Source organism: Aquila chrysaetos, chromosome 11 (genome assembly GCF_900496995.4).
Source record: "Aquila chrysaetos chrysaetos chromosome 11, bAquChr1.4, whole genome shotgun sequence".
NCBI lineage: Eukaryota > Metazoa > Chordata > Aves > Accipitriformes > Accipitridae > Aquila > Aquila chrysaetos.
Window position 1 is genome coordinate 33,476,862 of NC_044014.1, and position 27,962 is coordinate 33,504,823.

At 43.6% G+C, this 27,962-nt stretch overlaps 2 long non-coding RNA genes across 4 annotated transcripts; both read right to left on the reverse strand.

Moving 5' to 3' along the window:
* Positions 1-8,672: 8,672 nt before the first annotated feature.
* LOC115348582 lies at positions 8,673-27,957 on the reverse strand. 3 transcript variants are annotated; one of them, XR_003925864.1, is made up of 4 exons: positions 27,807-27,957; positions 27,575-27,700; positions 27,094-27,496; positions 8,673-10,441 (listed from the first exon to the last, which is right to left on the reverse strand). It is a non-coding gene; the product is annotated as an uncharacterized LOC115348582 (long non-coding RNA). The 3 variants fall into 3 exon arrangements; XR_003925862.2 differs by lacking the exon at positions 8,673-10,441 and having other exon boundaries at positions 24,773-27,496; XR_003925863.2 differs by lacking the exon at positions 8,673-10,441 and having other exon boundaries at positions 24,773-27,496; positions 27,792-27,957.
* LOC115348583 lies at positions 10,459-13,890 on the reverse strand. The gene is made up of 3 exons (XR_003925865.1): positions 13,849-13,890; positions 12,606-12,731; positions 10,459-11,118 (listed from the first exon to the last, which is right to left on the reverse strand). It is a non-coding gene; the product is annotated as an uncharacterized LOC115348583 (long non-coding RNA).
* Positions 27,958-27,962: the final 5 nt, after the last annotated feature.

The window sequence follows — 27,962 nt, forward strand, 5'->3', positions numbered from 1 at the left end:
CCCCTCTCTCCATGGTATGCATCAGTGGGGAGAAGAAGCAATTTAGGCATTTCCTTCTGGGATGGGAAGTACCTGGGACTGAGATGCTGCCACTTCCCCACCCCCTGCCTCCCACAGCCAGCAAAATTTCAAGGTATGCTTCCTTTTGTGAGAGGGCAGCAAACCACAGGGTTTCTTCTCTGGTTTTTTTTTCGGGAGAAAACTCTGTGTTCAGGGTGTGAAATTTCTTGCTTTTTTCTAGCTGCCACTGACACTTCTCAACTGCAGCAGTGATGTTATTAACCTGGCCTTGGCTCCTCCAAGGTGGAGCAATCTGTTGCAAAGCAGTCCTTCTCCTCACGGTCTGAGGAAAATCGAGTCCCATTTTGAAAGGGAAATACAACCTGCTGGTTTGCATTTCAGTCGTCTTTTCCACTGAATGTTGCACAGCTGCAGGACAGCACAATGCAGAGCAGAAGTGAACGTGGACAACTCTGGACATGGTGGCAACAGTGGGAGGGGCACAAGGAGGTCCCTGGGAGGACAGCAATGGGCAGGGAATACACATACTGCTTACATATTCTTCAGGCTCCCTTATCTCTTATGCATGGGAAAGTGCAGCTCTGGCTGTGGGCTGGGCTGGACCAGGAATACGCCGAAACCTCAGCGCAGCTCCATAGAGGATGTTCAGGCTCAACCTGCCTGTGCCTTCATCAGGCACTAATTCAAAACAGCTATTGAAATCCCTGCCAATATCTGCTGGCAGCAGCTTGGGCAGAAGTACAAAGGAAGAAACAATCTTGCTATAAAAAGCAGCTTCTCTGCCCTGCTGATTAGGGACAGTGGGGCCAGTTCCCCTTCGCAGAGCCAGAAGGTGCTAGATGTGTGGCTGTGCTGCTGCCAAGGAGCACCTTGATAATCTCCTCCTGTCATCTTGAGAGCGAACCTCCCAGTTCCTTTCCTGTGAAGAGCCATGAGCCCAAAGGGCCTCAAGAAATGGAAAATTTGGGAAACTCCTGGAAATTTCACCACTGGGGAAAACAGTGTATTCCCCTGAGTGACATGGTTATTCAGTAATGGATTACATGACCACTTGCTGACAAGCCCATGGTTATTCCTTTAATCTATCATTAGCATATGAGACATTTTAAAAACAAAACCAAACCCCTTCAGGACAAAGAAGTCTTTGCTGCTTCGTCAGGCAGTGTACAACGGCTGGTTGCATCACCTGGAGGCTAGAAGTTGCTTGTGTCTCAGTCTGGGCCTTTCTCTCTGTATATGGAAATAGATGTGAGGAGATACTAAAGAGGAGAAAGCACTGGGAAGAGATTGAATGGTTCAAGATGAAGATAGCACTAACCAACTGTACAATACTGTACAAAACAAACCCATCTTTGTTTTCTGTAAATGAAGTGTGTTCAACTGCTCTCTCCATCTCTTGTCTCTTTCTTTCCGTAGTAAGACTGGTATTTCTGTTATTTTCATTAGCCTGCAGACAATATCAAAATGAAACTTCAGCCTTTCTTGGAAATGGCTCATTTAAAGAGATTTACACAGAAGTACTGGGATAAATATGCACTTTCTGAACAGAACATCAAACAGATGTAGATTTGAGATAAACCTGTGTGTGCTCTCGAGTAAATTATTCTAATTTTGGTGTGAATATATTGCTTAGCAGAAATCCTGCCTGCTGCTAGGAATTATAAACCATGCTCCATTTAAAAACAAACACCATCCCCCCAGCAGTAATATTGCTTGTCATTAATAACCACACACTGGAAATGAGTGTTAGTTGAGTTAAACACCGATTCCCCTTTTTCTGTGTTTCACAGGTCTTGCCAAACCACGTGAACACAAACCATGGTAAATCCCAGTTGGGGAGAACCTAAACTCTTTTTTTTTTTTTTCTTAAAAAAAAAAAAAAATATCCAGATGATTTAGAGTTGTTGATGGCAGAGGTATGGCACCCAGCGATGTCCCTGGGCACAGCTGAGTTTACTGGGTTGGCCACAGTCTGTGTGCTCCGAGTCCCCACTGGGCATGGGAGCAGCTCCTCGGGCCTCACGGTAGCCCTTTCAGTCACACACGAGGGTAGTTGTATTCAGTATGCTCCGTTTGGTTTCCCTGCATCATGCTTGGGTCTGTGCTCTCTGTACCACAGAGATGTTGTGCAATGGATTTTAAAGCAGTTTTCTGCTTTCTTTCATCTGGATAAACCCCAGGTTTGTGAGGTTGGCTTTTGGGATTTGTATAGCTGTATCGATGGCAGCGACTGCACCTCCTGGGATGGGAGAAGGCTATGGGGGGAGTAAAGAGAAAGGTTGTTTGGGGTATAGGTGTGATGGCATTGGAGTAACACAGTGCTAATAACACCTTTCCCATCTATCTGAGAAGGTTTGTCGCCAAAAGCACACAAATAAGAGCCTTTTCATACAGAATTAATTTTGCTCTTCACAGCCCAGTGGGCACATCTTTTTAATGGAGTCAGAGACGCACCTACGCTGAGTGTGTTTACCTCCGTGTGTGTATATAAATATATTTTAAAGCAGTCTGCACTGAAGCGATGTTAACCTCTGTAAGAAAGATTCAAAAATGTCTTAAGTCTCCAGGAGAGTTAAACTATATTTAGAAACCAGAGGGGGACTGCCATTATGTTACAGGCTGTTTCTGCTGCCAGCGCAGCACTAGGCAACATGCTGTGCTAAGGTACAGCTAAGATTGTAAAGATGTCTTGGGTACATGGACCGAAAACCTGGTACACTCAGACTATGCTACCAGAAATACTCCAGCTAGCTGAACTAGGATTAAATTTATGAAAATGAGGAAGTTCTGATTTTCAAAACCCAGATCTGAGTTACCTTCAGCTCTAGGCTTTGCAAACTTATTCAGCTTTGTTCAGTTGATGGAGGAAATATTCTATGCCATTTCTATTGATTTGGTTATTTTTACTGTATCCCTTCTGCGTGTTTTTAGGCTTTTATGTTGTCACATGGGGCTATGATATCTCAGATAATTCAGGTCACTCACAGCCTGTCCACACCTCTAGTTTCCCCAACCTGTGGGATAATCTGTGTCCTTGCCTACTCCTTGGGAGTTCACAAGTTGTCCCCAGGGATTATAAATAATCTTTTTTAGGGCAGTAGATTATACACGTCACAAATTATTGGAAAGATATGCATCTGGGATGAACAACATTAGGTTTGCTTCCATGAAAACGTCTGCGCTTCCTGACAAGGCTGTGTTTTGCTCCAGGCAGTGACAAAGTTTGGAGCAAGATGTTCTGTGGTGTGTGTGCATGAGGCACATTCTATTGTGGGTTAATACCTGGTGTTTGAAGTCTAGCCTAACCTAAGGACTCAGTTCTTCACACCAAAACCCTGTGAGCACCTGACCCGTGGCAGAGGCTGTAGTGGCAGACTTTAGTGACATTACAAATTTCCAAAAGCACGACCACCGAGCCTAGGAGGCTCCTCTGGCAAGGGTGATGTGTGAGGCAGCTGGAGAGCTGCCCTGGGAGGGGGCGGTGTCTCTGTACCCCCAAGCCCTTTCACAGGGGTGGTGTGGGGCAGGGTGCTGTACCAAGTATGTGGGTGTATGTCAATGTGGCACTGGAGGTTCTATAAGAAATGTCCAGCTTGCAGAAGTTTCCAAAATTCAGGATGACTGCCATTCCCTAAATTATGCTGGGGGTCAGCAGGCTGGAACTGGCCCCCACTGTGGTGCACCCTTTTCTCCCTGCAGGTTCCTCCTGGCATGGTGTGGTGGGTTGACCCTGGCTGAATGCCAGGTGCCCACCAAAGCCGCTCTACCACTCCCTCCTCCTCAGCTGGACAAGGGAGAGAAAATACAATGAAAAGCTTGTGGGTCGAGATAAGGGCAGGGAGATATCACTCACCAATTACTGTCACGGGCAAAACAGACTCAACTTGGGGAAAATTTATGTAATTTATTACCAATCAAATCAGAGTAAGGTGATGAGAAACAAAACCAAATCTTAAAACACCTTCACCCCACCCCTCCCTTCTTCCCGGACACAGCTTCACTCCTGGATTCTCTACCTACCCCCCCCCCCAGCGGCGCAGGGGGACGGGGAATGGGGTTTATGGTCAGTTCATCACATGTTGTCTCTGCTGCTTCATCCTCCTCAGGGGGAGGACTCATCACACTCTTCCCCTGCTCCAGCGTGGGGTCCCTCCCACGGAGACAGTCCTCCACGAACTTCTCCAACGTGGGTCCTTCCCACAGGCTGCAGTTTTCATGAACTGCTCCAGCGTGGGTCCCTTCCACGGCGTGCAGTCCCTCAGGAGCACACTGCTCCAGCGTGGGTCCCCCATGGGGTCACAAGTCCTGCCAAAAAACCTGCTCCAGCGCGGGCTCCTCTCTCCACAGATCCGCAGGTCCTGCCAGGAGCCTGCTCCAGCGCGGGGTTCCCACGGGGTCACAGCCTCCTTCGGACACCCACCTGCTCCGGCGTGGGGTCCTCCCCGGGCTGCAGGTGGAGATCTGCTCCACTGTGGACCTCCCTGGGCTGCAGGGGGACAGCCTGCCTCACCATGGTCTTCCCCACAGGCTGCAGGGGAATCTCTGCTCCGGCGCCTGGAGCACCTCCTCCCCCTCCTTCTTCACTGACCTGGGGGTCCGCAGGGTTGTTTCTCTCACAACTTCTCACTCCTTTCTCTGGCTGCAGTTTGTGTTGCACAGGGTTTTTTCCCCCCTTCTTAAATCTGTTATCCCAGAGGTGCTACCACCAGCACTGATGGGCTCAGCCTTGGCCAGCAGCAGGTCTGTCTTGGAGCCGGCTGGCACTGGCTCTCTCGGACACAGGGGAAGATTCTAGCAGCTTCTCACAGAAACCACCCCTGTAGCCCCCCCACTACTAAAACTCACTGTATGAATGGAATCATCTGTTTTATATAAACTTTTAATGTCAGCAGATTATAGGTAGTTCAGTTTGTGTGAAAGTCACTGTGCTCAAGCTGAAATCAGCTACCTGATCAGCCTGTACAAGACAAAATGAAGACTAAATGATCTATTTGAAAAGCTAGGGGAATTTCAGTTACTCAGAAATCTGTCCAGAACACTGTATGTTGCTATAGCTGCCCCTGCAGAAAATGCTACAGGAGTTTTGGTGCTCAAGAGTAGCCAGTGCCAGCACTGCATGAGCGCATCGTGGTGAATCATGGTCTCTGGCTCTGACTCAGCAATGCAGTGATATGATGAAGGCCCCTATCTCCAGCCTGCGCAATCACTGCACATCCATCCCAATGCAATAGCCTTAGTGTTCCTGTGATACGCGTCTGTGATTTGAAGCATGATATTACCAAATATTTTATGAAAAAAAAAAATCATGTTTCTTCCCCCACTTCCATCCTGTTTAGGTTCTTATCCCAGGCTGACCGGCCTGAAATACAAGTGCTTCCTGCTTTAAATGCCATATTATTTATTTGTCACTAATGATGGTCCTCTCCTTCCTCAGGGAGGGAGAGCATGTGGGTTTTTTTCGGGAACAGATGTTTTGTGCCCAGGCAGGTGAGGAGGTGCATGCCTGCGTGTAGGGAGGAATGGCTGGATTTGAGGTGGCTCTGGTTCTGCAGGTCCCCAGCGGCTGCTGTGTGTCTGCCGAGGGGCAATATTCACCACAGCCTTCATCCAGGAGTCTGTGGAAGTAATGGGATGTTACTACCTGAAAATTGACTCCATTCAATGTTCTCTCAGTAACTGAAAACTCTACTGTACATTAGTGTCTCTGTAAAATATGGTATACTACTCTTTACCTGATTCAAGTTATATAATTATAAAAAATATTAGCAGTGCCTATGTCTAAACTGTGAGTTCCCAGTTCATCCCGACAGCCATAAAGCATTGCAGCGTGGCTGTAAGAGCCCGTGTGCTGCTTTGAGGATGAGTATTAGCGTGACCTGCCTCGTTCAGCTGCACTCCAGCCTTGCGAGGGGCAAAATGCAGAGCACCAGGAAAAAACAAAAAGTCTCCAACTACGTGCCTCTGAAGAGTTGGGGTCAGGGAGCATGTCTCCAGTGCCTGCCCTCTATTTTCACTAAAACAGATGAATTGTAGAGTAGGCGCTGACCTACATAATGTGGGAAGCTTTGCCTGCAACTGTTCCTGAGAGATTAGCAGGGTGGACTGGGTGTGGGGTGTGAAGGAGTAACATTTTTTACATTATTTTTTTTTTTCTAACTTGTTAGCTATTTAGAGTCCTAACTCATTAAATTCATGCATTATAATTCAGTGGACTTTGAATGAATGGATTAATTCAGTGTTATTTTATCGCTTTCCTCCTGCACCCTGCAGCTCTGCAGCCTAAAGTTATCTTGTTTTCTCATTTATAAGTGTTGTAAAGGAAGCTCCCTGGAGATGATGCAGTGTGCTGAACACGAAAGCCTCTGCTGAGCTCGATTGCTGCGAACAATCATCATAACAACTCCTCAAAGCTGCAGCCTGGGCCACACTTCACGGGGGATGTATTAACTGTATGTTTCCCCTTTTTGCTGTTTCACCTAGGGATCTCTGTGAAACACCTAGAAAGGTGCAGAGCATTGAGGCAGCAGTATTGATTTGTGAGGTTTGGGCTCGTTTTTTTTGGTCTGGCTTGACTATGAATTACACCTTCCAGCAACAATGTCAAAGCAGCTGCAGGTCCAGAAAAATGGTATGGAGAATTGGAATTTGTGCTCTTCATTGCTTTTATATAGGAAATGCTGGATTTGGGGTTCTTTGTAAACAGAAATCTCTCACGCCGAGCACAGCAGGCTTTGGAAAAAAATGTCTAGAGTATCTCAGGCCACTTCTGCTCAGTGGGCACTAGGAGGGTTCTGGTAATGTGCACTGCATTTTAACAAAAACCTCCCGTCTACTTGGGCATAACATTTGAAAAGCCTTGCTGTATTTCGTCTTTCCTGGTAGATAATGGAAGTTTGATTTGATTTTCAGGATGGACAGTTATTCAGACCGGTAGCTGGCAATGCTATCTCTATTCAGCAGGTCTATGAAACATCCTTGACTTCTCCGGAGAAGGGACTGAGGGGTGATAAGTCTCATCCTTCAATGTCTGCAGCTGAGCTGCCCCTGGCCAGCCCTCTCCTGAGGAAAGAAAAGCCAGCAGCATTTCTAGGGTGCAAACTTTTCTAGGTACAAACTGTGCTGTAGGACCCCTCATCTCCCCAAGCCTTTTCCCTCCTGCAGGCTTCATCTGCCACACCTCACATCTCTGCGTTTGTGTTTCTGATGAAGGGGGACCACCCCAGGGCGTTTTGGTGGGGGCAGGTCCCACCCAGCGCTGCCTCAGCAATTTGCAGGGAAAATACAGGAAACAGAGGCTTTTCCCTGGCAAATGGGTGTTGGCTGTGGGTAAAGAAGGTGAAATCTGCTTTGTGATGTAGGCAGGATGGCCATCAGTTGGAGGAAAGCTCCACTCAAGCCATTTTAGGATTTCAGAAGCTGAGCAGTAAACGCAATAGAATCAGCGGAGCCCTTTCCACCTGGTCACTGCATACTGTACACTACGACCTCCTATGAGCTGGTTTTGCCTTTTGCTTTATGCAAAAGTTTCCTTTTATTTTAGTTCAAACCTATCCTCTGATAAATCTGGGATAGCAACCCTCCCACTCAACTTTTTTCTTCCTGTAGGATTTTAATATGAATAATTTCATAGCTGGAGATCTTAGACCTCTATGCAAGTTCCCCTGTGAAATGAGCAGCCTGCCCACAGCCCTGGGAAGCAGGGCAGCCAACACGAGCAGGTGAATCACTGTGGTTTGTTTGGAGGACACTGGAGGCAGGAGAGATCTCGGAGATGATCCAGAAAGCTTGTTTTGGCTCCTGGTCTAAGGGACCTTGGGGATACCTCATCTCCTCAGAGAAGCACCTCTGCGGACACTGTGGCCACACACACTGCACGGTTGCAGGGATGCTGAGCTCTCTGCAACCTTACTGCTGGGAAAGTGGAACACTGTTGGTGCTACCATGAGGGCAAGGATGAGCCGCCTTTCTTCCAAACCAGCCCAGCCTCTGTCCTCTGCTGCCCAGCTGCTGGGCATGCTGTGTGTTTTGTTTAGGCGGGGTGTTCACAGGTCCTGACTTATATTGCCTTGTAGGATTCATTCTTCTGTCCCATGGTTGATACCATTTTGCTCCGAAGATGAAATCTGTTGTCCTCCTACTTCTTGCCAGCTACAGGCCCTTCCTGCAGCAGGAGGGACAGCCAAGAAGCTGTGTCCCAGGAAGGCACACTCGCTCCAGGAGTAAACCGCAGCCTCGATCCAGATGTGCTTTTCTCCATTCCGTGTGTTTAATTTTCTGTTTGAAGTTGATGCTGCATCAGGGAAAAGCTGACAGGTAAAGGTAGTTAAAGAGTTCCCAAAGGCAAGGTACTTAGGCTGTAAAATTTCTTAGACTACTCCCTCTCTCTGTAGGTAATTAGTAAACTGCTCGCTGAGATTATCCCCTATTAACAGGTTTGAATAACTGCATAGTCCTTATGCTGCTTTTTGGGTTTGGTACCTGATAGCCTGAAACCCACATGTAGGTAAATGTGGAAAATAGATTACTCACCAGTGTTCATGGGCTATAACTCCAGGTCTAACTATGTGTGGGCTGACTTAATGCCACTTTAAAGGGGAGCTTGTTTATGAGGAGCTGGATGATAGATCTGCAGGAGGGAGTTAGACTCAATGTGTTCTATACCTGTTAATTGAATCAGGCTGAGGTGCTTGCAGGGAGGGTGTGTTTAGAGAACGTCAGGGCTTGGTTTACGCCTGTACTGCCCTGGCTGAAATCTGGAGCTGCTTGTGTACAAACCCAAAGGCAAGCGATGAATCATCTTTTCACCACTTGCAGCTGCTCCAGTGTCAGTGTCTGTTTAGCAGAGGTGCTTTCAGCCTGGTTTCTGCTTGGCACCGCAGTGCGATCAGAGCAGGGCAAGCTGGGGGCGGCTGGGGGCTCTCCTAGGACCCAGAAAAGCCAGTGGCAAGCCCGCTTGCGTGAGGTCGTGCACTCCCTTGGACGCAGAGCTGTCAGCCCCCATTTCTGGTTATGCTGGCAGACTTGCTCTGTGCTAGTGCATTAGCTCCTGTAGAAATTGTTCTCTCCCAGGGTAGGGAGAGCATCCATTTCTGCCAAAACCGTTTCTTTGCAATTATCTCCAAAGAGAAGGGCCCTTAGCGCAGAGATAAAACACCAGTGGGATAAGCAAGATGTTCACTCTTTTCCCCTGAAAGTTCTTTGTTTTCAGGAAGGATGTGGCTGTCATCTCATAATTAAATCCTGGAAAATTATCTGCATCATTAGATGGAGGTTGTAGTGAGAAGACAGGTTTTTTGATCTTAAAATCTAAGAACAGTTAAGCATGTTTGGGCCTTTAATAAATTGTTGTAAAATACAAATCTTTGGGAAAAGGCTTAATGCAGCAGTCATTAAAAACAGAGTTAGGTCAATGCACAAAAATCCATTAGTGCAGGAGTAGCTTTCTGGTTTAATTTTGGCTTTCTCCCTTGCAATTATTTTTGGTTTATTTTTAACCAGGAGCACTAGCCTTCATATTCACAGATGTAAATAGTGTTATATAGGACTTGGAGGGACCTCTGGAGAGTCCTCAGTCCAACTTTAAGACAAGTCCAAGTTCAGCTACTTCACCCCTGAGAAATACTTGTGTAACCTCTTCTTAAAGCCTCCCACAAAGATTCCCCCAACCTCTAAAGAAAAAAATTGAGTGTTAGGCCCCAGACTATACTCATTATTCCAACCGAGGCCTTACCAACATTGAAGAGAAAGGAATAATTGCCTGCCTTATTAATGCAGCCCATGAAACCTGCCTCCTGTTCATCAGCATTGTTTTGCAAACTCCTGTTCAGTTCAAGATGACTCCTAATGCTTTTCTACATATTGCTGCCTGACTAGTTATCACTGACGTTGTACTGTGTATTTGATTTTGCCTTCCTCGGTGTAGGGATTTGCATGTGATAAAACATTTTGAATCATGTCAGACAGGAAAGATATATATCAGAAGCAAATATGGATTTGAAAGTCAATGTAGTTTCTAATGTACAGTCAGTTACGCTGTGATAGCTGCTCCAATACCAGCAGAGAGATTTCATTTCCATTTGGTAGGTGTTATGTATTTTGTTTCTAACGAATATTAATAACTGTAGTAGATACTCATTTTCAGTTAACCAGGAAGCTACTGATTTCCTGTTGTCCCCAGTACACATCTGAAGGTGAATATATTTATATTCCAGACCATAAGAAATTTTGCGCATTTATTGGTACAGTAATTTTGGGTTTTGTGTCATACAGGAAAAGTCCATGAGAGAGGATATATGCTGGTTAGCAGTGTCTTCTCATTGACTACAATTAGCTAAAGTAGTTTTCTGTACCTGTTCTTACATAATCTTCCATTAATATAAAAACTTGAGCCCAATGATATGTTCAGCGTTGTGATACCAACCTGGGGAGAGAAATTGAAGAAGCTATGTGAGACAGCTTAGGACTTGCTTGAATTTCTTGATAAGTGATCTCCATGCGTGAAGCGCTTGTTCTCTTTACGGGTGTAAAAACACCCTGAATATGTGCAGATGGGGGTGTTAACTTCAGCTTCAGACAGCTGCAGTGATTCTAAATAGGAATAGGAGGGGTCACAATAATTTATCAACAGACTTGTTTTCAGTCTCCTGTTCTAGGCTGAAGAAACCCTTTGTGCAACAGCATAATAACCAGCGGGCAGATGACTTTGACTCTCTCCCTCTCAGGGGCACATGAATAAGACCTAATGAAAATAGCAGGGAGACAAAGAGCGATAGCTACTTCATGCTCCTAGCAAAGATAGTCCTTTCTAACACTCCATACATCTGTAACAGTCCACATCTACAACACACTGGACAGGGCCAACAACTGTAAACAACGTTATTGGAGGACAATGTCGGCTGTATGCATGTTTATTCCAGATAAATTAACACAGGCCTGTTCTTCACTGGAGCAGAGAAAATAAAGCAATTCTTTGTCACTCTGCAAAAACCTGATTTGAAAAGAGCAGTTTTAACCAAGAACGTTTGGAAATTGAATGTTAGTGGTGATGAGAAGCTGATCTTCCACTGTCTTATCTTTCACTATCATCCTTCTTGTCACCTAGAAAGAGGGACAGTATCTCGATATGCTGCTCATGAGAAATGCAGAGAAATGTAGAGAGACGTAGATCCAGTCCAAATTTTTGGTTATGGTGTCTTCATAGCCTCTAACAGAGATGTTTAATTCCCTGAAATGACATTTGCTCTTTTGCTCAAAAAAAAGATGGTCTTTTACCAATGCTTAAAACCTGCATCCAAGAGTAAGATAAATAGACAGAGAAAATCCCTCCCTACCAAAATAACACATCTTTAAAATGCCATGTTTGGTCTCATAGCAAAACTCCAACTGAATGCACCAAAATAAATGGGATGTTTGCCTGATAGGTCTCACTAGTTGCTCGTAGGACACAAAATACCCAGTATAAATTATAAAATGTAGGTGCAAAATAGTTCAATTTTACAAAATATATACAGCTGTGATCAATGTGCAGTATAATAATGGGCTATGCAATGTTAGCTTTAAAGAAAATCTTTACTGTATTACCATGAAAAATGTTTCCCCACTTCTACAAGTCTTATTTTTATCTATTCCATAGTTTTATCCCTGCACTTTCCAAACAAACAATGATATATAATTATGAGACATACTGGGAAAAGAAAGCCTGAAGGAGATAATGTTGAGGATTGATGCTTTTAAAACACCCCTGCCAGCCTTGACTGGCATGGTTGGGTACATTCCTCACAGGTGCCACATGACTCGCTTTAGAAGTAAATCCTGAGACCTGCAGTTTGTGCTGCCCTGCACGTCCACTCCACACCCATCCTACAGATGGAAACACTGAAAAGCATTATTTAAGGTATTTTGAAAGCTATGGCTCTAATAATGCCCTTAAACAAATAACTCCTAAGAGTTATCCTGGAAAAATATATGATGCCCTCAACACTCATACATGAGAGAGGATGTGAAACTGGATTAGGTATGAGGTAATGACTGGGATGTGGAGAGTATCACATGGGAGCAGACCAGAAGGGCTTTACTTGTTCAACCTAGGAAAGGGCAAGAGAATCTATGATCGCTTTCAATTAGATGAATCATGGAAAGAAACACCAGGGAAAACCACTTTAGTTCAAATAAAAAGCTGTCATGAGGAAAACTAGGTATTAAAGTAGTTATGAATCTAAAATGGAAATAAAATCACAATTTCTAACTTTGGAAAAAAAATTAGGTTGGGCAAATAATGAGTTTTAAAAGAAGTGTTTATCAGCTGTGGAACAAAGGGCATAATGGGACAAAACCCAATAGCTATTCTTTGTTTGGGAAGATTTGAAGCCTTTTTTTTGCTTTCAAAGAATGGTAGGTGCAGCAGTTCTTGTGTGTTTGAAAAACATCCATTGCTTATTGAAGAACCCTTTACGCTCAAGGGACCAATCTACTTAACATTAATAGGTCTGCGGCAGTACAGCCTTTGGTCGTGTCACAGTTCACACTGAATAACAACCCTGCCGCTCTTTGAAATACGTGGGAAAACTTCCACTGGCTGTACTTACAGTAGCCCTTTGCTGTGAATTAGGCAATAGAGCATCCATCCCTGTCGACTTTGCAGCCCTGGCTGCGTTTCACAAAACACTTTGAGCAGGCAAACGTGCAAGGACTGCTGCGACTGTGCCCACAACCTGGCAAACAATTCATAGTAAATAATCCATTAGGCTTCCCCCCCCCCCCCCGTTTATTGTGAAGTATCTGTGAACAGATGGTTATAATGAATTAATTCAGCTTTCAGAATAACTTCATAAATGCTTTTATAGCAAAAAATTCCAGTCTGAAGCATTTGCTTTGACTTTGTCTTGACTGTTCATCCCAATGAGGTGAGCCCCCTCTCTGCTTCCTGGTTAGGAAGGCCAGAGGACTAGGAAGTGATGCTGCAATTTATTAGCCTAAAGGCAGAAGAGCCGAATGTCGAAAGCATCGTGGTCCCCATTTCCAGCTTTTTGGGAAAGAGAGTTCTATAGCAAGTTGGACTGAAGCATTGCCAAAGCCTTGGTGTAAAGCCCAGTTATGCACAGATTGAAAAGCAGTAGTAGTTATGCTTAAATCAACTGAAAAAATCAGCTACACATGCAAGCATGTGCTGTAGTTATCTTTTGAAATTGTCTTTTACAATACTGTAAGTTTTAACTTCATTCAATTAATATATATTACTGTTCTTTTTAGCAAATATTTCAAAACTGAACTTCATATACTTTAATATTAAGTATGATTTTATTATTCTAACTGCAAGTTCTTTTTTAATTGGAGTGCCTTTCCATAACAAAGGAAGGAAAACTATTTGGCTTGCTATCTTCTAGTCATCCCCTAGATTAAACTAGTGTATTCTGAATAGATACTCTGGAAGTAAGTATTCAAAGTAAACCTCTCAAATGATTATTGTCAGGTTGCCAGGGACCACACTACTAATTACTCTTCTTTTGCTATCAAAGCTGTATCTGAAAATTGAGCAGTGCATTTACAGATGGGTTTTTTTCCCCACCCTATAACTAAAGGAAAATACACCATAATTTGTGAGACAATTAGCATGCAGGGAAACACCTTTCCCTGTGTTAGTACAGTGCTCAGAACAATTATGCACCTGAGCGCTACTATAGCAGACATGAGTAGCAATGGTGTGATAAGTAGCCTATTAAAATGACAGTCGACACCATGTGAATAATTTCCTTCTCATTTGTCACCAGTCACGGCAGGACTGGAGATGCAGGGACTTCTTTGTAAAGGCAGCTCCTCCAGTGAGCTTACCTGGATGCAAGGCTCGGAGAACAGGTTTGGGCTGCAGCGAGCGCCCGGCAGTGGCTGCCCCGCAGCCCCCAGCACCGCTGGGCAGCCAGCCCTTGCAGCTGGCAAGGGCCAACCTGCCCCCCTAGGTGATATTCTGTCTCGGCTGTTTTGGTGGCACGAGCGCCTGTAGGGGAAGCACTTCTGCATGTGATCTGGGGTCAGCCTGCTTCTGCCTCGGCCTCCGTGTTTGCGTGGAGATAACAAACACCGTTGTGGATGGAAGAGAATGATGTGTGATTTCATGAGGAAGATGCTGGCCTCTGGGAATTGTTTGCTGACGTGATTTGTAGAAGCAAGAAAAAAGATTGGGGTAGCTTGGCGTAAATCATGTTAAGTAAGCCTAGTTTCCATCCACTTTGCCTAGACAAAGACGAAGACCTTTTTCCGCACAGCTCTGCACATGTCGAGGCCGTCCGGTGCTCAGCGCAGCGCCCCGAGGGCTGCCCTGTCTCATGCCACTGTGCTGAGCGATCAGAAGTCGCCGGGTCTCGCCAGCGCTGGGAGCAGCCTCGCAGCTCTGTGCTGTGCCAGCACCGCTCTGCCTGGTGGAAGTGCAGCTACACCAGCCTAGCGGCTGCTTGCCTTGCTGTAGGCACGCTCCTAAAAGCTAGGCTGGCGAAAATGCAATTATCACTCTACAGTACAGTAAGATCTTCTGCTCGTTTCCCTATCTGAGTTGGGTATCGTGCTTCTTACCGCCGCAGTTAGGCTGGCAGAGGTAGGGATGGGAGCAGGAACCATCAAAGTGGTGGGATTAAGAGACAGTCCCCCTGTCTGTGCTTGGTCCTGGTGGAGTCTCAGCACAGCATTTGACATGCATCTTGTAATAGCAAATGCAGCTTCTGGGGAGACCTAGGGGGAAAAAATGTTTTGTGCGCTGTTGCATTCCTGATTTGTATGAAAATCACTGGGAGATAAGAGCCAAGCTGTAAGGAGAGCCTGACTCTCCCCAGTGGTTAGGCTAGTCTCGGAAGAAGTGGGAGACCTTGCTCCAGCTGCTGCTTGATGTCTTGGCTTAGCAGGACATCTTGACATCCAGGGCTTAGCAGGACCCTGGCTGCAGCTGCCCAGCCCCACACGCTCTCTCTGCTGAATAACTGCCCACCGCAATGGGGCATCCCCTGCACTCACCCTGAAATACCAGATAAGCCCACGGTCCTCAGAGCATGCACAGCAGGTGCGAGAGACTGAGGCCACGCAGCCTGGCAAGCCTCTGGATTGCAGTTTATCTGAAACAGATGCATTTCAGTTCGGGGAACTGGCGCTTATCTATTGATTACAGCTCACAAGCACATATTTTCTCTGCCATAATGAAGCTACGGATGCATGCTGTTTGATTTAAAGTTTGAAAAAAGGAATTGGCTCTGAAGCCTAAACTCATATTTCCACAGAAATGAAGTACCTTTCCCATCAGAGTTCTTCAAAAGAGCCTAATGGCATAATTTCCCCAAAGTTACACAACATTAACTTTGTATGTTTTTTTCCAGAAATGAGGGGAAATTATGTGAACATCTAATGCAATTAATTGATATAAATACGCCTTGTGGCAATAAAGAAAACCAAATAATGTTCTCCTTAATATAATGAATCAGTTAAGAAATTGTAAAGCAATAAATGTATCAGACTTTGAATTTAACAGCACACACTGGAAAAAATGATGCTGTTAGAGCCAGTTCTAGAAATGTTCTATTTCTCTGAGATAGCAACAGAAAAAGAGAAAACTCAACTATAAATAGAATAAACTGAATATCAACATGTTTCATGCCTGGTAATTAAGAAATCAATAGCAATACTATATGATATGCCAGGCTCAGCTGCTTTTGACATTTCTAGGACCTGAACCTCCAGACTTTTATGTAAACACAGGATTTTATTCATATGAGCATTATCATTGTTGTCAGGGAGACAGTCACTCGTCTACCGTTGCCACACAGAGCATTTTAATCATCCCCTCTCCAGTCAGAATTCCTCCTTTTAAAATAGCAGACAAAGGTTCCTTTTCTCATTTGCTTTGCATCTAGATATCGCAGTTAGACACGTCCTGCATCAGGTCATGTGCGATGAAAGGAAAAAAGTCATTCTCAGAGAGAAAAGAGGCACCTATTATTAGTGTTCCCAAGACACACTGTTGTAAGACAAAAAAAATTTATTTTTTTTTCATTCTCAATGTGTTCTGTGCCAATGCCTGCTATTTTTACTGTTAGCTTTTCACATTTGCTTGACTGTTTTATTTGTTACATTTTTTATTACAGCAACAACCATCTCGCACCAAAAATGAAAAAAAAAAAAGCAACAGACCGGTAGGAAGACTTTTTGGTCTCTTGTCATTGAATTCAATAGAAACTGCCAAAGACCAGAATGCCACAGAATTGTGGGAACCCTGACTGCTGTTCATGTGTTTTTAGTATTACTGAATAATTTATATTTTAGGGGACAGTGTGCAGTCTTTGTCACCTTTTATTTCTGTCTTCTCTATAAATTTAAATTTCTCAATGAGACAGTATGGTACTGCCATAAAAACAATAGGGATTGTGCAATAATTTCAACCCCTGTAATTTAAAATTTGTGTCTGTCAATGCAGAATAATTGCTTCTCCAAAGACTAGCACGATTCGCCTGCAAGTTCAGCCTCTTAACCCGACCACTGACTCCCAAAGGCATCTGGGCTGTGATGCAGGCTTTGCGTAATTCAGGGCAAAAATAAACACACAAAAAAATCCTCCAAAGTGGTTGGATTCACATGTCCCCCTGCGCCGAGTTAACGCTACAACCACGGTATATCATAAAACTGCGCTGAGCCATCCGGTGACGTCTCACGCAGGTTCGCCTGTGTGTGCCTGGGCCAGGCTGGCCAGTTTCGGCGTGGGCCAGCACGAGGATGTCCTAGTGAGAATTGCGTTACCAAAAGACAGGTGAGACACGGTCTCTGTGTATTCATTGTCATACCTTAACTCCTGCTAACCCACGAAAGAGACAGGAATCTTTTTTGTACGTCTAAATAAATAACTAATGGGCTCCTGGTGAGTGGAAATGGGAAATTCGGAGTTTATGTTGGGTTTTGCAGCTTGTTTTCCTAGTGGCCCCTGGCAAGTCAGGTGGATCCTGTCTCCTACCTCTGTCTGTAAAGACCATTTATTACTTGCCTTGTGGGCACATTACAAGGGTCGTTCGGCTAATACTTGTGAAATGCTTTGAATGGGAAATGCGTTGGACAAGAGCTTGTTTCTTTCTAAACTCTGCTTTATGAGGTAAATATAAGCAGGAGTTGGAGTGGTTTTTCGGAGCTACACAGTTACAACAAACAGCTAGTTTGCGAAGCAGCGTTTTACAGTTCAAGGGGTTTTTTTTCCTTTTCTGCCCCAAGTTATTTGAAGAATTTCTCCAGGGAGAGGGCAAAGCAGGGAGAATTGAGAGTCTCACAGGAAAAGCTTACCAAAACATTAAGGAAACTGGGTAAAACCTTTGTATCATTGTCAATATTTCTTTTTAACATTATATTAGAAAGGAGGAATTCCAAGGATAAGTTATTTAATTTTTCTTTCAGAGGTGAATCTATGAGAAAATGGTTTACTGCCAGCAAAAACTATAAATTGTATGATCTAAACTCATATACAAAGTTGCTCTGTAGACCATACCAACGAGAGAGACTCGACTGAAATACTAAGCTGGATCCTGAGGAGTTTCTGGCTGCACCGTGGATCTTGCCCTCTGCCATATGCAACTTTGCTGAGCTCAGTTCCCCATATAAAATAATCCTTTTTCCTTGTGTCCATTGTGTTTATCAGACTGTAAGATTTTAGTGATGGAGACTCCCTTTTTGCCTGTTTGGGTTTTAACAAAATAATCCTACTGCCCAATAATAAGTGCTCATCTCTGCTCACCTGCCTATGATGTGACAGATTGGTGCCACAGCTAATACCTGGTCATCATTATGATCTGCACAAGTATATTAAAGGATTCATGGCAGATGAAACTTTTTTCCCTAGACAGTAGACTTCCTTTAAAATTAGGCTCAGAAAAAAACATTTGCGCATAACCAAAGCTGTCTCCATGTTTAGTTTGGATTTGATGAGCAGATTCTCTGGGAAAACATATCTAATTAGTAGTAGGGACTGAGACTGTACAAATAAAATAAATTTTTATCATTCTGTTAGGGAAGTGTTTAAATGAAAGGCAAGGAAAGATCTGATAAGGAATGAAAGCTTAATGTTCCATTTCAGGTGGAACAAAACATTTCAAATTACCTGAGCAGGCAAACATCAAAACTGAAAGAAAAATTTTCACTCTGCTCTACTTCTTATTCTTCTATGTTAGCTGCTTCTAGAAGTAAAATTTTCTTCCTGTGGTACTCTAGCATAACTTTTGCACAGTATTCATTTTGATTAGCACCTCTGGGCAAACTTGTGCCCAGGTTCCAGGAGTAATTTATCGCTCAAGCAACAAGAGAAACCCATGCTGTTTGCAAACTGCACAGCTTTAGTTATCCTAAGTGTAATTCATCTTGTTGTAAGGCAAAACTTTCATGATACGGTTCTGAAACTAATAATATATTCAACAAAAGGTCTTCCCAAGTGCATGCAGTGGCATATGTCTTTGTAGATTTAATATAAACTGAGCCTACTTTCAATAAAAAGCCACCAGAATTTTCCAAGCCAGTGGGGACCTATGCATTGTGTAAAAGTGTAGAATGTCAATAAAATAAAGTTGGCAGGACCATTAATTTCCATTCCAGTACAAAATCCAGTTTTGCTGATTATGGAGGCCAATAAGGAATTCTGAAGTCTCCAAACAATCGTATTTTTTTTTCTTGGCTGTTTGTTCATTGTTGGTAAGACTGGCAGACTAGGAAAGCAATGCTACCTGTACCTCATGATGTAACCATATTTTACGGTGCAGCCTAAGCACTACTTCTTAAAGTCATGTTGTATCTTATCAGGCTAGATTCTCCTCCTAATTACACTGGCATAAACAGTTGTAGCTTAACTGAATTCCGTTGAATACTTGCTGTGAGAAGAAAGTACATCTCATTGAATTCACAGTCCAAATTAATGTTTTAAAAACAAAACCAGTACACTTGGAAGCTATGCAAAGTGCTGAATGTTGTGAGTTCCTGTAGAAGTTGAAAAGAGTTGCATTACGTTGGTGACAAATCCTCATTTGGTGCACATTAATAACCTGCTAATTCAGCTGTGCATTTTTGTGTGATGTTCCATAAGCAATGGAGATGTATAAAGTTTAGAAATCAGTTGAATTTGCTCATCTAACAATAGAATATAGTCCCCTTAGTTCTTCTGAGAAGCACATCAGCCTATGCACTGCTGCAAGGGCTTCTTTCAGGAGTGCTTAAGGCACAAAGTGTGCAGCTGGGACCTGATCCTTCAGGTTAGCCAGCTTGGATATGGACCAGTCCACTGCTTTCAGGGAGACTTCTTGGAGTAAAACACTGGGTGAAAGTGTTTCCAAAGCCGACACGGCATGGTGACAGACACACAGCCAAAACGATGCACAAAAATGTATTATTGGTCAAATGGAAAAGGAGCAGCAGGCAAATCTGTAAGCTGCAGCTATAATCTTTCATTCGAAGTGCTTTAAAAATACTGGTTCAGACTCACAGCCTCCTTGAGGAGTGAGGAAATATAATCATGTCAGAGACAGTTGCTGCTTGTTTAGGATCATGCACTTAGTGGCAAAGTGGGGACTAGGAGCTGGAAACCCCAAGAACCTGAAAGGCTTGGCGATATTCCTGGTAAAATAGCAGTGTGTCCTCACAAGTCTTTGATTTTTGGTGATTATGAGAAATTTTGCCTTGCAGTTCAATGTCCTAACTCGAGGAGTCCTGTTAAGATAGAAATACCATGAAGAATTATTTAGAAATACCATGAAGAATTATTATGCATGAAAATTGTTGAGGGGGAAAAGTTTACTTAACTAATACTTTACTAATCTAAAAAAACACTATTAAGATTTCCAATGCCATAGAGACATCTGAATGACTTTTTGCTATTCCCTTGAGGAGCCTTAAGGAAACTTTGAAAGATGAATATGGTATGATCAAACTTTACCCTTAGTGAGGACTTGTTAGGTCCTTAGGACCTTACAGGCTCACCTGAAACACTAAGAAGAGCCGGCAAGCTGGTAAGCCGCTGAAGCTAGCTGGTGTGCTATCACAGTGCACATCTATTTATGGATGGTCCCCTAAAGAAAGCTTATCAATAGACAGCGTGTTCGCTTCTCAGCTGTTCTGCAGTGGCAGCAGTAACCAGCACTCCTATCACATGGCTGTTGCAAATCCTTTCTTGGGCTATACATACTATGGGTGTAATCAACTGCCATTCAAGTTTGCTCATATGACGTCCCCTGCAGAAATAAGCAGATAAATTATTTACTGCGCAGGCAAGATGATACTGAATACTATGGCAGCTAAATATTGTAGTTACACTAAGTTCCCGTGAACAGGGCATAACTTATTCATAGTCAAGAATTGCAAGGACTCTTTCACAAGCTAGATTTTTGTCAGTCATGATGATTTTCCATGTGTTCTGTGCTATAGGAAGTCCTCTTTGAAAAGAGGACAGTAAATTATTTACCATGCGGGGAGGATGATACTAAATGCTACAGCAGATAAACCATGTAGCTATAGTGAATTCGCATGAGCATGATGTGATGTTCATGAACTATTTATTTAGCTTGGCTTCCATGCTAAGCTGGTGATCACTGGCAGCCCACGTATGCTTTTCAGCTGTGAAACACAGCTGTCTTCTGGAGAGCAGGCACAGGTTAGCCCTTTGAAATCTGCAGCACTTTCACATCTGTCCAATAAACAAGTTATTCTCGCCTGCGTAAATCTACAGGAGGTATGTAAGTCATTACGGTGTCTCTAGATAGTGCTCTGCCTTTTTAATTTGTTGTCATCTGGGGCCAGACACTGCCTCTGGTGGGCAGAGACTTAATCATCTCTCTGCAAGTTGATGTATGTGCTGCTGAGTGATGGCTGCAGGACGTGGTGCTCTCAAGGGCTGTTTTGAGGTGGAATTGCACCCTGCGGCTGCATGTACAGCACGCTGTGTACACGGTATAGTCTGCCATGGACACTGATATAATGTGACATATCATTAACCAGAATTCCTCTTTGAAAAGGCAGAAGAGCAAAGATAGCAGATGGCATCTTGAATACTGAAGTAAGTGGACTCGAGTGATCATCCACTACAATGGCAGAATATTCATTTTGAACACCAGACTCTCTTTGGAGGGCTGGAAAGGCTTGTTGTCATCAAGAAAGATTCTCCTTTGTTTTATACAGAAGCATTCTGAGGTGTCTGTGATGATTATTGTGGTTCCTGTGCCATGTTCTAGGGCACCTGGAACCTGCTTCAAGGAGGGAACTCTCCTTGCTGCAGACCCTGGGCCTGTGCTTTTGTCCCTTAGTAGGGGAAGAATCTGAAATATCAGTGGTCACAAAATTTTTAAGGAATGAAACAAGGAGTAAAATTCACACTTTGCACTTCCTCACGCCTATCCTTAGCGTTCTTCAGATGTTTGTCTCTGTCTTAAGGACTTTTGCACCTCCTGCCTCCAATCTGTAGTGCATGGTACTCATTTTCTGTGGGGGCTGAGAGCTCCTGTCACTCGCGCACGGATACAAGTAGTGGCACAGTGAAGCTGAGCGACTTGCCCTGAGCAACACAGCTTGTGACTATCTCTGGTGACTGGACAAACCTCCTTTCCTTCTGCAGTGCTGCTGAGGAAAAGGACTTGCCATCCTCTTTATAATTTAACGTAGATATAGCAGCACGAGAACCAGTGTGAATGTAAATTGGAGAACATTAACCTGCAGAGAGTTAAAATCTGCTCATCTCATTCAATCACGTAAGCTTATATATAAATGTGTTTATTGAAGATAAATTAGCTATCATAGCTAATTTATTCTGCATACTTCATATTAGCTATGTTAATTCCCTTAACTCACCCCACCACATTTCTCCTCTTTGCCTCAATTCTGTTTTGATCCTCTCAGCACTGGTTAGAATAAGTTTTACATCATGACTGCTGTGTTAAATTACTTCCCAGAAACAGCCCTACGCTTACTCTTTCTTGTGTAGCATTTCTCTCTTACAGCATGGAGGTTTTGTGGTTTGTTTTTACTGTATGGACCCTCTTGCAAACACAGTGGGTTTTGGTTTTTCCTTATTGCGCCTTATGATTTCTGGAAGCAGATGTATTTGCTTGCTTGTCACCGACTTTTATACAATAAAACTGCCCCTTGATTAAAGCCTACACTGAAGCCCTGAGCCCAGCCCTGTGTCTAGAAGGACTGTGCAGTCCTTTCTAGGATGCAGAAGGAAGACCTGTGTCTTGCTGAATATTTATAAGCGATGATGCCATTTCAAGTAGAATAGAAGACTATGTAAAACAATGTTGAAGTCATTTAGTAAGAAGTGCTAAGACAACACCCCACACCACACAGTACACTTAGGGAAATGGCATTCCTTTTCCTGCTTTGGAAGTTGTACACTGATTTTGCAAATGTATTTGTTGTTTAGTTTTTGAATGAATGCCTTGTGCAAGCAGATTTTCCCAGCAGATTTCTGAGGAACTATATGATGCTCAGGTACCTTTAGGTGCTCCTGCATCTCAGCTGTGCGATGCCACTCCAGGTTGTGTCCATGCGTGGTTTACAGCGTGACTCTGCACTTGGGAGCTCTGTCTACCTTCCCATGGGACTGAAAACTCCATTTTGACTGTGAGCCTGCTCCTTGCTTCCCATTTCTAAGGGAGCTTGCTAAAGGCTTGCAGTATGGAGTTGTTGGCTAAGTGCTGTACTGTCAAAATCTAATTGCTGTAACCAGTGAGAGCTAAACTGTGGCTCTCCCGGCAGACGACAGGCTGCTGGGGAGGAGGTCACCCTGGCAACGCCGCTTGCAGGTACCTGCTGAGGAGGGCTGATGAGAGCTCATCGGGGAGCTCTTGCAGAGCAGCAATGGATTTTTGCAAAAGCAACTGTGGCTTTTGCTCTCTCAGGATATTCCCAGCAGCTCAGTGAGAAACCCAGAGAGGCAAAGGAAATCCTGCTTTCATTAAGACTGTCAGACCCTCAGGGACTAGGAAAGGAAAGGAGAGTTAGTGATAACCATTGCTTTTCCAAAGAGTGTCGTTTCTGTGATGACCTGTCACTTTACTCCTTCGGTAAAAGCCATTGCATATTCAAAAGGCCACGAAAAGTATTTTAGTTCACAGCTATTACGAATTTTCTGCAGATTTAGCTGGAAATCAAAATCATCCTCCAGCAGGAAGTGGGTGTTGAAGTATAGTGGGCTTCTGAGTCTCAGCTGGGACACAGCTGCCTGGGGATGCAGCAACCCAGCACATCACAGGAGTTTGGTGAGCAGCCAAGGTGAAATGCTCAGCCAGTGCCACCACAGCAGCATGTGTAGGTCTCCTGGGCTTTCTGGTCAATACCTGGACAGTCTGACCTTGATGAACTGTAGTTTAGAATGTTATAACTGTATTTCAGAATTTTTGTTTTGCTTTTCTGCTTTTTTATAGCCACATAGGTGTTTGCCTCACATTTTTGCAAGTAGGGCGTTGGATTTCTGATGACCTCTGTGTGGGAGAAGAGGGCTATTTCATAGCCATGAACACTCTTTTCTAATCAGGTAAATTTCATCCTTTTGGTCAAAGTTTGACCCTTCTCTAGTGCAAAGCTGTTAACCATGATCATTCCCTCAAGGACATTAGACAGTCTTTCAGACAAGATGAGCTTTGAGCTACTTCTCCAGAAACAGAGTTAAACCAACGCAGGCTCTCCGCATCAGAGCAGGGCATCTGCATGGCTGCTATTTCAAAAGCATCTTCAGCTTCAGAGCAGAGACCACAGATGGCCCAGTAGGACACTTCAAGGAAAATCTGTGCTCTGGAGCAAAGCCCTTCTCCTCCTTGAGATCTTCTTTCTGGGGAATCTGCAACTCCTTCAAGTCTGCTCTAACAATGAGATTGCAATTAGAAAAAGCTGGTTGGGCTGTCAATTCATATTGGCAAAATATTCCCATTAAAAAAAACCCAACCCAAGAAAACAAGTAAAACCGATCGGTCCTGTGCCTGTCAGGTGCATGTCCCATCTGCTGTCTGAGGGAGCAGGTCAGGTGAGGAGAAGACAGGGCTGGAGGTAAATTTTCACAGGTACGGTGTCACCTGTGCTTAGCTGGCAGATGCAGGCGGGCATCACTTGCTGTTTGCCTGTTCTGAAAATGTCCCTCTGAGATCTAAAATCTCTTGCTGTGTTTAATTTACAAAACTCTCTGTTAATATTACCCAAAAATGCTTCTAATGGAATTACTTAGGCTTCAGTTTTGCAAGTTGTTATCTGTCTGTAGAAATGCAGCTTGAGAGATAATTTTCCAACACTTGAGACAAAACCTACTGGCTTGATTCTAACATGTATTTCTAAGCAAAATGACTGGTACCAACAGCTCTGATCTATCTAGTCCTTCATTTAAACACCCTCAAATGTGAACTTTGATACATAGATTATGAATGACAAGTGCCATATTTTAATGAGTTTGCAAGGTAGAACTAAGGAATGTTTGGGTAAACTGAAGTTATTGCATGCATAAAAAGCATGAGCAGATGAATCATAATGGATTTTTTTTAATAAGATCAAACCTAATATATGCCAGAGGCTTTCTGACTTCACCGAGGAAATACATTTTCATCAAGTAGTGATTTGCCACATCTCTTCTTGAAAGGCTAGGCTTTTACTCTAATTTTAATCAGACCTGCAGCAGCAAAATATTTGCAACGTCAATGTTTAGAAAGGGTATAGTCCAGTGCTTAAACACTATACAGGAACATATTATTGATGATACCCTTATAATTATTCCTCAGAAAGTTTACAATAGCATGGCTTTCAGTAGTTGAATATTTATCTAGACAAAGGTGTGCACAGACGCCAGCAGAATAAGTCTCTTCTGTCATGATAAAAAAGAAAATAAATCCATTATGTGCTTTGATTCATGGGCAGAGTGGGAAAGTTTCAAAGCAGGCACAAAGCACTGCAACAATTTAAATTGAGAGCATCGCTTGGCAGGCTCCAGTTTTCACAAACAACACAAGCTAGTGAGTTAAAGCAATTAGTAGCTACGCAAGGATGTCCTCATCTTTAATGAATCTCTGATAACTGCTGCTTCTCCACAAGACCTCATTAAAGCCTTGCAGATTTGGAGCTAGGAAGAGATTGGCTTTTTGGATTAGAGTCTTTGTGAGTGCTTGCCAGATGACCGGCTGGTCACACCCCACTAAAACAAGTTGTCATTCCAAAACAGAGCAGGGGAGTACCACCAACATGTCGCAGAAAACAGCTAAAAGGGAACATAAGAGGACAGAAGAGCAGTGATGTTCGGGCGCAAGGCATTTACCAAAATGGTAAATGTCAAGACATGGGCAAAAAACTTTTTATTTCCTTTGTGGGTACAGTACAAATTTATTTGTGTTATTAGCACAGCTTTTTTTTACTCTAGTGTAATAAGAGGCCTTTGCAGACAGTCCTTTTCTGCTGTCCATCAGGAACTAGCCTGCGAGCAGGAGTTTGTTCCTGTTCCTTGCAATCACTGCTGGCTTGTCGTGCCTGCAGCTTGTGAAAGGAAAACAGCCTTTTCTGGCCATGGTAATTCTTCAGACAGCATGAAGGCTGGAGGAGGTAGGGATTCAAGACACCCTGCCTAAAGTTTGTCATGTCAGTTGAAAGTGTCCAGTTCAATTTGAAAAAACACAGGTGAAAAATTTCTGCAACAGCCAAAAGTCACAACCGGCCTTGAAAATAACTCGCGTAGCTTGTTGTTTCAGAGAGTGACTATAGGCCATAGAGAAGACTGATATTTCAACTAGTCACTGACTTCAAAAAGGAAATACACTTCGAGTAGTGCCAATTACAGCAGAGAACTTTCATCTCAGTTTTTGAGCAGAGCATGTATTAAAAGAAAAAAATAACACATATTTCACCTTATGTCTTCTCTCTGGCTAATACATAAGTAAGCTTTGGGAAAACTGTGGGTTTAAAAATTGGGTCAGATGTCTGTCTGCTCCAGCACATGTATTTTGCTGATCACTATTTCTCAGGCCTTCCAATTTGTTACATTGGTACCAGTGCTTCACATTTTTATTCTACCTTTCTGTTCTGAATTGTAGTTTCCCAGCTAAAATGCAGACAGCACAGCAGGGTGAAAAATACACAAGAACCTCTTTGCTGCAGCTTTCTGTGATGTACCAAGTAGAAAACTTGATTTACTTGAGTATGCATGCGGTTGTTTGTCAATGTCCTTTCCTCATGATTCCTGGTGTAGGGCAGAGTGCTGATACAGTGTTTTCTGACCCAATGTCTAGGATACTTCCTATGGTATTCCCATGGCTTCTTTATTTGCCAATGTACTTTGTTTACACACGTTTTAAGTAATATCATTTTAATTCTTGCTTGCTTCCTTTGGCAGTGTTTGCTTCAAGCCTTCTCCTGCAGACAGCATCATAAATCTTGCATAAGGTGCCTATACCTTTCTTGTCATGGCTTTCAATGAGTTCAGCAAGTCTGCAGTCACAGTCACTGGTCTTGTGTTCACTCACTGCTTTTTCTGCTTCAGTGCAGATGCTGGTTCCTGTTCATTGTTAGCTATGATCAAATTTCTTTATTATTTATCCGTCATAATGTTTTTATTATAGGTGTTCCACTCCTCCTTCTTTGTCTTTTTTTCCATTTTATGCTGTCAATTTAACCACTGGTGTTGATCCCATGGCTTGGCTTGATGACATCCATCCCTGTCTGAAAGCCTGATGGGAGCTCTCTGATTATATCAGATGTTCTGAAATATTTTCCCAGTTGATGCAGTCTCGGGAAAAACAAGCAATGCATGGCATGGTTTGCGTGTGCCCCTACTACCTGTCTCACCTGAAAAGGAGGTAATTTTCAGTGCATATTTTTTGCTCTTACACACAAAGCTGCTTTCAAACACAAAAGTACCCCCAATGCCTCACTGTACTCACCAGGCAGCAGTGTATCAAAGCACATAGCAATTTTTGCAAAACATCTTCCTTCGTTTGTGCTCAGTGCATTCCTGAGCTATTGGGTTAGGGTGCATTTGCGGGAAAGCTGGACTTTCAACAATAATTACCTAGTCATTTTAGGCTGGCAATTGACAGTGTAAAGAAGCTCTGAATGCAATACCTCTTAAAATCAAAGCTGCTTTCTCCAGGCTGTGAGATGGTTTCTTCTCCCATGTTGACCCTGGGAGTGCAGGCTGCTCTCCTGGCCTCTCGCTGATGCAGGGGAGAAGCTGGTGCTCAAAGCAGAGTTACAGAGCCGTGTGTTACCACATCAGTACATGGTGATCAAAATACTCCTCCTACATGTTAGCAGTGAGGCCCCAGCAACTGCCAGCATGGTATCAGGAAAAATACCAGGAAGCTGTCCATTTTAGCAATCGACTGGGATTGCCAAGGCTATTGTTTTTAATAGGACTGGATTTTTTGTCAGGAGCTTGGCACTTAGGTTAGGTAAATCTTGTATTCCCTTCCATCTTCAATCTCATGTTTATCAGGTCTGTCCATACACTTAGTGTCGCTTGGCACTGAGAATGAAAGAAGGCAATTACAGGCAAAAATTACATAGCTAATAGATAGTAAATCATGTTGTCTCCTGATCCTACCTTTACGCACGGATCTGAGCCTCCACCTCCTTTTCATGTTAGCTCTTCTCTGCTGTCACCGTTTTCTTTGTTGAGCCTCCAGATTAACCTTCTTGAAAACTCAGTTTTTCTGTGTTGTATGTGAAGCTGTAGCAATGCATTTATATAATCTGTGAGTTGAAACAATGAATAAAAATAGAAATACTCACAGAATGTATTAGTCATTCATAAAACAAACCATGCAGCTTTGCACCTAGGGACAGCATAGTAAGAGAAAAATTCCCTGGACTGTGGAGGGCTCTGGCCTGGCAGTTTTCCAGTTGCACTTCCCTTGTGAAGAAAGCACTGGGCACGGGTGGGTGGGAGAGCTGCAGAAGCACAGCAGGCTGCCGCGCTGCCAGGGAGGGCT